Source organism: Gigantopelta aegis, chromosome 3 (assembly GCF_016097555.1).
Source record: "Gigantopelta aegis isolate Gae_Host chromosome 3, Gae_host_genome, whole genome shotgun sequence".
NCBI classification, from domain to species: domain Eukaryota; kingdom Metazoa; phylum Mollusca; class Gastropoda; order Neomphalida; family Peltospiridae; genus Gigantopelta; species Gigantopelta aegis.
In genome coordinates, this window is record NC_054701.1 from 91,838,313 (window position 1) to 91,850,833 (window position 12,521).

Consider the following 12,521-nt stretch of genomic DNA (forward strand, 5'->3'; position numbering starts at 1 on the left):
GCTAACTTGACGGTGAACCTGGGCAAATGCGAATTCGTGAGAGCTTCAGTGACCTACTTAGGTCATACTGTCGGACATGGTTGCGTCGCCCCACTGCAGGCCAAGACACTAAGCATCAGCCAGTACCCTGCACCGACCAACCGTCGTGAAGTTCGCCGGTTCCTTGGCATGGCCGGTTATTATCGTCCGTTTCTGTGCTAGATTTGCGACGGTAGCGGCCCCATCACCTCTCTGCTAAAAAAGGAAACGAAGTTCCAGTGGTCAGAGGAATGCGAGACGTCATTTAACCGTCTCAAGCAGATGCTCTCCTCGTCTCCCGTGATGGCAGCACCAGACTACCGAATGCCGTTTCAGCTAGCTGTGGATGCAAGTGACGTGGGAGCTGGAGCTGTGCTGTTCCAGGAAGACGAAAATGGACTGGACCATCCTGTAAGTTTCTTCTCGAAAGGTTTGACAACACCAGGTGAACTATTCCACTACTATAGAGAAGGAAGCTTTGGCCATGGTACAAGCTCTGAAGCATTTTCAGATCTACGTGAAATCGGCAGTGCACCGAGTGGTGGTCTTTACTGATCATAATCCCGCTTACCTTTCATTCACAGAATGAAAGCCACCAACCAGAGAGTTTTGAGGTGGAGTCTTCTTCTGCAAGAATACCCAATTACCATTGAACATATCAAGGGCACATCCAATGTAATCGCTGATGCCCTGTCTCGAAGTTGAACGTTATGATAATGTGTTGACATTCTTTATTTCTGTTTTGTTTATATATATTTTATTTGTATACCAGGGACTCAGAGACTCAGTGTGATTACTGGTAGTCACCTTATTATTACATGTGTTATAAATACCCGTATGCGTCGGTTAACGCACCCCTTTGTTTTAATGTAGTATATTTCCCTATTCCTAGAGTAGAGGAAATATCCTTTTTGAGGTGGGGGTGTGTCACGGAACATGCTCTTAAATTTGTTTCGCCTGTGGCGATTTTAATTGTGTTAGAGGGCCGTGTGCAGTTTATTGCCCGTAGCCCAGATGGGCAACTTGTTACGTAATACTTCGCACGATCGGACATTCCAATACACACCCTCAGCCAGCTGCGGAGGCCATGTGGCTAGTAGTTACGTAATATCTCCGGTAGTGCTGTTTATGGCCAGGAGATTGCTCGCGGTTGGCGACAGCCAGACTGACGATCAGAGAGAAATATACCGAGGTAGAATATGAGATGATACGTGAGGTACCGCCTTGTATCCCCAGGCAAAATCCTGATTTATAATAAATAGCTAGGATTTAGAGATATCTAGGAGAACGAATTAGGACGGCTCGAGGGGATCACGAACGTAGTCCCGTTAGGACTTGGTAAATATCATTTCTGCTCTGTGTATAACCTTGATGTGATTGATGTGACTTTAAATATTTTTAATACTGTATTATACCAATATTCTTTAGACAGTGTCTTCGGTCATCTGACGAAGTAAATCGTAGACTTTTTGTTCTAACATTATATGAGTATTTGGTAATATAAAGCTTAGCCAGTCATCCTAGAAGACCCTAGGTAAACTGTAGGTTATTGTCTCTTATTTTTAATAGGTACCAGTATTAATATTGTGTTACAGATTACTGAAAGAGTAGTTAAGGGTTAATTAAAAATGAACCCGTTAGGAATAGAGCTGTAATTCCTTTATTAATTAAGTTCCCCAAGAAGCGTTTTCTCAATTATCACACGTTACTGAACGAGTAGTAAGGGTTAATTATAAATTAACCAGTTAGGAATGGTGTTGTAATTCCTTTATTAATTAACTTCTCCTGTAAGCGTTTCTCAATTATCACACGTGTGGGTGTGGTGTAACGGTGAAGTGATTCGCATATTGTGTAAACTAGACACCTAGAGAATAACTAATTAAGTGATCAGTTCTGGGTTGTTTATTATTGCTGTTATTAATTTACTACTACGGCTGTACATTTGTCAGCGTAGGATTATACAGATTCCAAAGTGTATTGTGTTTTTGTTGTGTTTTCTAGAGAACTAACGTGCTATATTAATATATACTTTATATAAGATCGTATCTCTGATCATACCTAGAGACGAGCCATACTAGGGTTAACAGCCTGTTACAGAGAGATCTAATAGATATACAGTTAGGAGAGATATTTTGATAATCGTGTTTTACTCGGTTACGGGAATTATAGAATCCCCGTGACAGTTAGTATTCTGATGTCACCGGTAGATGTCGCTCGAAGCACAACAATGCCTACGTCACAACAAATTTCACAGACTTGGGGTGCGTTCGTTTCACCTCTCCTGGACATGTTCCAACTGTTCTGTCCTGGTTGTATCCCCTCTCCAGATGGTGTAAGACTTAGCAAAATTATTGGTTTTAAGGGTTTGTAACGTTTTGTATTGAGACACTTACTTGTCTGAACTTTATTGTTACTGAAAATGTTCACGAACTGTGAAGAAACATCTCACAAATGAACAACAACAAATCGGATGTTGATTGCGCGAACCGTGCACGAGAAAACAAACCGAACCAAAATGATAACTGTCACGTGGTATACCAACGTTTGTGACATTGAAATGGAAATATCCCCTCTAAAAATAGATTAGACCTGGTCTGCTCAACGGTTTTTTCTCAAACGTGCGTCCGTTTTTAAAAAATGCGAAAAATTTATTTTGTGGTATTACAAACACCAGGATTACCAGGATTACCAAGAAAACACTTCAGGTGAATGGAAATGTATATTCTAAATAATAAACGGTAAGTAAAGTGCAATTTTATTTGTGAAAAAATGGGTTTAATAGCGAAAAACAACGCCGTAATGGTTAACAACTAGCCGTAACTAGGGTGTGTCCCTTTAAGAAAATCATACAGTAACAATAAAAAGTCATTAATTTTGTCAAAAGGTTAACTTAATTTTTTTTAATCTACAATAAAATTTGGGTATGGCGCCATACCCATATGAATAATGAATGAATGAATAAATGTATGAATACATAGAAATAAATAAAATTATCAGCTGCTGAGAGATTATCTGAAAAATAAAATAAATACACACTAACTACGGACAGTACACAAACTAATAGCCGGGGTTTGTAACTGGAAGCAGTCGGAAGGAAACGTTATCTGTTTTCGAACCGTCAATGTGTCATTATTGTTACAGATAAGCATAATTAATAACTATGATTCGGTAACATGACTAACAATGCAGCTAGTTTCGCAGAACAGTACGGTCAGTGACTTAAATATGGCGGCATTATCAGAATTATTATTATTATTATTATTTTAAGTATATATTAGCCACGAACTGTATTACATATAGCAGGCCGTTCAATCGTAAACAACTGGAAGCAAATTGCTAATGCGTCACCAACTTCGTCTTTTCGTTCGCTTGTTGACTACACGTCGAGGCCAGCAGTGACTATGAACGATACTATTCTCTGTAGATCACTTCTTGTGCCATACAGCTTCTTCTGGAGAGTTGTAATTGTCCAAGTAGTCTCCTTCGGCTACACTCGAAGTGGTGACCAATCACTATCCGTATAGTAACGGTATAGTTGAGAAACCTCTCTATTATATTTTTTTCTGTCTGGAATAGGATCCGTAAAATCAAAGGTAGAGAATCCAGTAATACAGTTCATCATTTGTCTGTCAGTGGTACGGATGTCACGTCTCATCGTGACATTGCCAATGCACTGGCAGACAAGCTGAAGCTAAAGCTGAAAAGCAGTCCATTAATTTTTCATCTGAAAATGCTGAAGTATACAACAGGCATTTCTCTATGGAGGAATTGCAGGATGCTCTTCGTAGAGCCCATGATACTTCAGTGGGGCCAGATGAAATTCATTATCAGTTATTAAAACATTTACCTGAATCATCTTTGATGGTTCTTATGAATATTTTTTAATAACATCTAGATTTCTGGAGACTTTCCTTCTGATTGGAGGAAAGCAATTATCATTCCTATTCCCAAGCCTGGTAAGGATCCATCTAATCCTACTAGTTATCGCCCTATCGCTTTGACAAGTTGCATTTGTAAAACCATGGAACGAATGATCAATCGTAGACTTGTCTGGTATCTTGAATCCCATAAATTGCTTACTAATGTGCAATGTGGGTTCAGATCTAGACATAGCACGGTTGATCATTGTGACGGAACATGCTCTTAATTTTGTTTTCGCCTGTGACGATATTAATTGTTTTAGAGGGCCGTGTGCAGTCCAATATGCACTTAAGCTCAGGTGCCAGTAGTTACGTAATACCTCCGCGAGTGCGGTTTTTACAACCGTGATTTTGGCGACTAGGCGCCATTAAGTCTGACCATCTGAGAAAAAAATACCGCTTGGTTACTGTGGAAATATACACATCATAAGATTCGTTTCCTCGTCCTGTCTCCGGACCAGTCTGGGGTTTTATAATAAATAGCTAGGGTTTTAGAGATATCGGGGAGAAACATAGGAAGGCTTCCAGGGATCGCTGTCCGTCCGGACTGGTAAATAATTTTATTTCTGCTCTGTGTATAACCTTGATGTGATTGATGTGACTTTACATATTTTAATACTGTATTATACCAATATTATTTAGACGGTGCTGCCGGTCATCTGACGCAGTATACTGTAGGCTCATCGCTTATCCAGTCATCCTAGAGGACCTAGGTAAACTGTAGGTTATTGTCTTTATTGTGATAGGTACCAGTATTAAGTCTGTATTACAAGGTTATTGAATGAGTAGTTAGGGTTAATTAAAAATTAACCAGTTAGGAATAGAGTTGTAATTCCTTTATTAATTAAGTTCCCCTGGAAGCGTGTCTCAATTATCACACGTTATTGAACGAGTAGTAAGGGTTAATTAAAAATTAACCAATTAGGAATAGAGTTGTAATTCCTTTATTAATTAAGTTCTCCTTGAAGCGTTTCTCAATTATCACACGTTATTGAACAAGTAGTAAGGGTTAATTAAAAATTAACCAGTTAGGAATAGAGTTGTAATTCCTTTATTAATTAAGTTCTCCTGGAAGCGTTTCTCAATTATCACACGTGTGGGTGTTGTGTCACGGTGAAGTGATTAGCTTATTGTGTAAACTAGACATCTAGAGATTAACTAATTAAGTGATCAGTTCTGGGTTGTTATTATTTATTGTTGTTAATTAACTACTGCGGCAATACATTTGTTAGCGTAGGTTAATACAGATTCCAAAGTGTATTGTGTTTTTGTTGTGTTTTCTAGTGAACTAAACGTGCTATAATAATATATACTTTATATATAGATCGTATCTCTGATCATACCTAGACGAGCCACACGCGGGTATAACCGCCCGTTACAGAGCGATCTAATAGATATACAGTTAGGAGAGATATTTGGATAATCGTGTTTCATTCAGTTACGGGTATTATAGGATCCCCGTGACAATCATCTTGTTAGATTTGAAACGGAAGGGAAGCTTTCATCCACAATCAGCACTTGGTTTCAGTGTTTTTTGACTTGGAGAAAGCTTACGATACCACGTGGAAGTGTGGGATTTTAAATGACCTCCATGGCATGGGCCTTAGAGGTCGACTTCCAGTTTGTATTTCTCAATTTTTAAAAGATAGATCTTTTAAAGTTCGGGTGGAGGTCGACTTTGTCCGATATTCACCCACAAGAGATGGGTGTACCTCAAGGTAGTATCCTGTCTGTAACTATTTTCTGTGAAAATTAACAGCATCACCCAGTGTTTAACACCTGGTGTGGATTGCTCGTTATATGTCGATGATTTTCAGATTTTCTATAGATCGTCCAATATGAGTATCATTGAACGTAAGTTGCAGCTTTGTTTGAATGAACATCATCAATGGGCAACTGACAATGGCTTTAGATTCTCAAAGGCAAAAACGGTTTGTATGCATATCTGCCAGAAAAGAGGTCTCCACTTAGACCCACAGTTGTTTTTGGACAAAAGTCCAATTCCAGTTGTGGCGGAGACTAAATTTCTGGGGGTTATTTTTGACAGGAAGCTATCTTTTGTGCCCCATCTTAAATATGTTAAAAAGAAGGGCTTAAAAGCTCTCAATATTTTAAAAGTTATTGGTAATACTGAATGGGGAGAAGACCGAAAGGTTATGCTCCGTTTATATAGATCTCTTGTAGGGTCTAAACTTGATTATGGATGCATTGTGTATGGGTCGGCACGCAAGTTTTACTTACATATGCTAGATCATATACGCAACCAGGGACTTAAGCTTTGTCTTGGTGCATTTAGAACTTCTCCTGTAGAGAGCTTGTACGTTGATACACACGAACCTTGTTTGGGTGCTAGACGTGCAAAGCTTTCTCTGCAGTATACCACCAAGATTAAATCTTTACCAAAACATCCTACACATCAAACAGTATTTGATAAAAATATATGAAGTTGTTTGATGCAAGGCCAAATGCTATTCGTACATTTGGTCTTCGCATTCAGCGCTTTTTATCGCTTTCCAAACTCCTTCATATTTTGTTTTACCACCTTGGTGTATTTCACCACCTAAAATTGTGTTTGATCTTGGGCATCTGAAGAAAGATCGTACAGATGCTGTGGTATATAAACAATTGTTCATGGAAATTCAAGACAGGTACCGTGATTACATCCCTGTGTATACAGACGGATCACGGGTTGGAATTCTGTGGCTTGTGCTACAGTTTTTCCATCAGACACAATACTTTCCATCAGACTGCCTGACTCGGCATCAATTTTTAGTGCTGAAGTTTGGGCAGTCATTAAAGCCTTAGAAGAAATCAAGGATTCGATTGCATACAAATTTATTATTTTCACACATTCACTTTCGTGAAAGAAACACGAAAAGATATATTTGGTCAGAGAAATGTGATGGAATCATTTTATTACAATTTCTTTGAGATACTGACTTTTACTCTAAATTTTAATTTTATATATCTGTGATATTTGTGTTTTTTGCACAGTTCTTTACACTGTGTTTTAAAGCCGCACACCCTAGTTCCATCCAGCGAAAATAAATTATAATTTGGTTAATCTACAAACCTGTAACACACTTAGAACATGTTTTTATCAAATGGAGTAAAAAAGCAGGTTTTATATCGATAAATACCATGGGAATCCCCATGTCCCAATTGCTTGAAATAATTTTGAAAGTTAGTATTCTGATGTCACCGGTAGAAGCACAACAATGCCTACGTCACGACAAATTTCACAGACTTGGGGTGCGTTCGTTTCACCTTTCCTGGACATGTTCCAACTGATCTGTCCTGGTTGTATCCCCTCTCCAGATATCGTAAGACTTAGCAAAATTATTGGTTTTAAGGGTTTGTAACGTTTTGTATTGAGACACTTACTTGTCTGAACTTTATTGTTACTGAAAATGTTCACGAACTGTGAAGAAAAATCTCACAAATGAACAACAACAAATCGGATGTTGATTGCGCGAACCGTGCACGAGAAAACAAACCGAACCAAAATGATAACGGTCACGTGATATACCAACGTCTGTGACATTAAAAATAGATTGGACCTCGCTTGCTTAAATGTTTGTTCTCGACAACACGTCTTGTGAAAAAATGCAAAAAATGCATTTCGTGGTTTTACAAACATCAGGATTACCAAAAAGCACTTCAGGTGAATGGAAATGTGTATTCTAAATAATAAAATGTAAGTAAAGTGCAATTTTATTTGTGAAAAATGGGGTTTAATAGCGAAAAACAACGCCGTAATGGTTAACAAATAAACGTAACTAGGGTGTGTCCCTTTAATTTAACTCTTGAATGTTTATATTGATGTTGATCATTACTTACTGTTTTCATTTACCACAGTTTGACACCCAATCACTGATGTATTTTTCGTGCTGGGGTGTCGTTAAACATTCATTCATTCATTCATTCATTCTATAATATTTTTAAATACCTGCAGATAATAATACGGGAGGGGGCACAAGCCATATTTTTACGTTCGAAATTTGGTAACTGCAAATCAGATATACATTAATGAGGCCAATGAGGTAAATTTTATTAACACATTATCAACGTACTAGTAAACAAATAGACGGGACTTAATTTTCTAGTAACTCAGGACATTATATTGTGTATTAGGCCAAAATGATTGTGCCACAATATTTTGTTGTCGATGCATTTCCTTGCACAAGCATTTTTTTTTGTGATACATTTTTCGGGGGAACATGTCTCGACCCCTCATCGTAAACGTCGCTCGCCTCAGTGTAGACCCCCTCCCCATGCTAAAAAAATCCCTGCACACGCGTCTGCAGTGGTACTGTGTACGGAGCTCCGTAACCCCCCTAAAAAAAACCCCAATAACACCCCCCCAAAAAAAAAAAAAAAAAAAAAAATTAAACAACAAAATAACCCTAGCCTCTCTCCCCCCCCCCCTCCTCCTCCAAAAATAAATAAAATAAATAATAATACTAATCGCTTGCTCAAATTTTGTTTTCTGTTGGGTTTTTTCCCCCAATAAATATCCGGGTGAGTGTGTCAGCCCCTGTAAACGTTGCTCACATCAGTCTAGACCCCTTTGCTGAAATTCCTGTACACGCGCCCGGAGTGGACCCGTGTACCATAGCTCCATACCCCCCCCCCCCCCAAAAAAAAAACACCAAAAAAAACACCAAAAAACCCAACAAAATAATAATAATAATAATAATAATAATAAATACAAAGAAACCAAAAAAACAAAACAATAATAATAATAGTAAACAAAAATCGTGAGTTTATGTTCCAACTATTTATTATTTTATTTTAGCGTATTCGCTGGGGGGTTTTGTCAAGAAATAATATATTTTAAATTATTTTAAAGTCTCTATAGGCCTACACGGCGGTCGTGCACTATACATAAAATTCAAATGGACTTTACATGGCTGTCGTATATATAGCCTCATCAATACTCAGTTTTGTCGTACGTTTTAGACTCCTCATAAAAAGAGTTCCAATTTTTAAAAATGAAGCTGCTCACTGGTTGTCATGGGATTCCCTCAATCGTGGTTCAATTAAAATGTTTTGGGTGATACAATAGCTAGGTTTGGTATTCCAAATTAATGTAATTGTCATTTATAATCCATATTTAGAAAAATAAGGCCCACTAAATATGTGACCGAGTGCCTTTAATACACAATGCCATTCGTATTTGTAACAAGCCTGTCCCTACCCTAATTTAACAACACTGGATGAGGGATCTGTTAACAGTCATTATTAGTTGTTACTACTTTATGTAATTCCGTATTTGTTTCCATCACACACACACACACATACACATTTTTCGTGCTGGGGTGTCGTTAAACATTCATTCATTCATTCACTCTCTCTCTCTCTCTCTCTCTCTCTCTCTCTCTCTCTCTCTCTCTCTCTCTCTCTCTCTCTCTCTCTCTCTCTCTCTCACACACACACACACACACACACACATATTAGCAGCAAGGGATATTTTATATGCGCCATCCCACAGGCAGGATAGTACATACCACGGCCTTTGTTACACCAGTTGTGGAGCACTGGCTGGAACGAGAAATAGCCCAATGGATCCACCGACAGAGATCGATCCTAGACCGACCGTGCATCAAGCGAACGCTTTTCCACTGGGCTACGTCCCGCCCCTTAATTCTATACAGAAACAATATTTTTTATATTAAACACAATTTATATACCGAATAGGCAGGAACGTTCAACTAGTACATATGGTTCTTCTTGTGACTTGTGTTATGGAAGAAAGGAAATGTTTTATGCAACGACGCACTGAACACACTTTTATTACGGTTATATGGCGTCATACATATGGTTAAGGACCACAGATATAATGAAACGTTTTGACTAACCCATACCGTATACTTTTCTTATCTATGATAGGTATATTTATATCTATACCTATACCTATATATTTATATCTATATCTGTATTTATATACATATATACACATGTAGCATAACAGTACTTAATTAAATTCATTTAAATTATTTACAAGGTTAATAACTTGCAGCCCCAATCTAATTAAAATTAGCTCCACTATTACATGTGGATCTAACAGCAGCCAGTTGGAGCCCATGTCCACCAATCAAAACCTTACTTGCAGAATCATGCCAGTGATTTGAAAATAATTTGAAAACATTCCGAATTATCCTGAGGGTATACGATATGTTTCATGTGAATTACGAATGCCTTATTTAGACCAGTAGAACTAATTTTAATCAGATTGCTAACAACACTGCGTAGTCTCCAATGTCCAGGTAACATTTCGTCTGTAAATAATAATTTAAATATTGACCAATCACACTTCGCCTTTTATAACGTTATTTGGGAGCATACAAATTCTAAAAATATCGGGCGAGTCTATTGTAGTGACCGCAGTACAACGAACCATACCAATACGTACGGGATGGGTTATTAGTCTTCAATTTTACATTAAAAATTATTTATTTATTTATAAAAACACCCCAACTAAATCAGTCTTCAGTTTTACATTACAAATTATTTATTTTATAAAATAAAACATGTTTTAAGGCATTCGTAATTCACACGAAACATGTCGTATACCCTCAGGATAATTCGGAATGTTTCAAATTATTTTTAAATCACTGGCATGATTCTGCAAGTAAGGTTTTGATTGGTGGACATGGGCTCCAACTGGCTGCTGTTAGATCCACATGTAATAGTGGAGCTAATTTTAATTAGATTGTTGCAGCCCGACACGAAACCCCCAGTAGAAAACCCTTTTTAAAAGGTGAAAAAAGTACTGGGAAACATGTTTTCTCATCAAATGCTGGACAAGTATAGCTTGAGAGATTAAAGTTCACATCTGTACACCTGTATCTGTTCTATATACACCTCAGTATTAATTTCATATTTAACACGGATATATACACATACAGACACAAACATCTAAGTAGGAATATATACTCAGAAATGGCCAAAATCGCTTTGTTTGGAAGCAGCTACGTAAGAAGACTGGAGCAGTTTTGTTCAGATCTCAGGATCGCAAGCGAGTTCCGTTTTTTTTTTTTTTTTTTTTTTGGGGGGGGGGGGGGGGGGGGCGTTGAAGACTGCGAACGGATAACATCCCTAATGGAATGATGGAGGAGGTTGAGAAATTGCAACCCGATGATGTTATTATACAGTTAGGCAAAAATTACATTTCTGGGAGCAGTTCACCGAAAGATATTTTCAATAACTGTATAATGGAACAATCGTTGAAAGGTCTCGGAGTTGCAGAAGTACATTTTATAGAGATCAGCAGATGAGGAAACTTTGAGAAATCGCCCGGGCTTACTTTAAGAGCGTTTTGTAAATAAAGAAATGCAATCACACCTCAGGAAGAAGTTTGGAATACATGTGATTGGTCTGAACATTCAATACCCAGTCGATTTCCACAAAGATGGGGTTCATTTCAACAACAAAGGAACCAGAAAGTACATTTTCAAATTACGGAGAGTGTTTGCAGGTTTCTGAGTGACACAAGTGACTTGAAATTACATTTCATTTTGTAGTAACAGTAAAGTCATATTTTAAATATCAGAACGTGTTTTGTTTGCATTTTTTTTAAAGTGTCTATCTAATAGGGAAAAGTAAAAAAAATGTGGGGGGCAAAGTTGAGATTTTATGCTGTTAGAGCCTACATGTATATCCATAAAGTGGGAATTTAAAAAAGGGGGATTTGAAGGCTGGTACCCATGCACACGTTTTTATACAGTGTCAACACGAACACATTGAGTATTATACAAAATATATATTTATCTTCTTTACGGTTATTGTGTTTTTCACCATATTTAAGTGAAGAATACTATATAGATCGCCCTGTGTAGGAACGTCCTGTGCAGAGCTGTCATGACTATATATATTTTCTAATACTCACACACGCACACCACTGGTGTAGAAAGCGGGGGGCGGGGGGGGGGGGCGGGGATGAGCCCCCCACTTTTCAGATATTTTGCTTTATATTTGCATTATAATAGTGTAAAAATGTGTAAATATAAAAGTGTGGCCCCAACGTTTTGGCACCTCCCTACGCCACTGCGCTGGAATTAAGATGCATAATGCTATTTGACTTTATTCCTTAATCTCATCATATAGTGTAAGTGTCGGGTACTCAGGTTCGGGTCGAGTTTGACCTTTGAGTACTCGAGTCCAATATTTTGGACTTGTGGAGGCCCTACACCCCAGCCCCTGGAATGTGACCCCACGGCAAGGTCATGGTCATTTAGAATACAGGTAATTCAATACAGTGTTCACAAGTGTGATAGTGCAACATGGTCACATGACAAAATGAAGATCATTTAGTTTCTTCAACTGATTACAACTCTTGGATATGTGCGTTCACCCGGTAAGTCTTTCCACCCCAACTCCCTTGAATGTAATCTGAGGTACAGATCATCTTTAAAACCATTGTTTTAATGGATGGTTTCCAAGTTTAATATGTGCTTATTCACCAGATGAGTCTGCGATGAACACTCGTAACACCATGACTGACGTCAAGATAAATAGGCCCATTGACGGGGATCGATCCCAAACCGACCACGCACTAAGCGAGCGCTTTACCACTGGGCT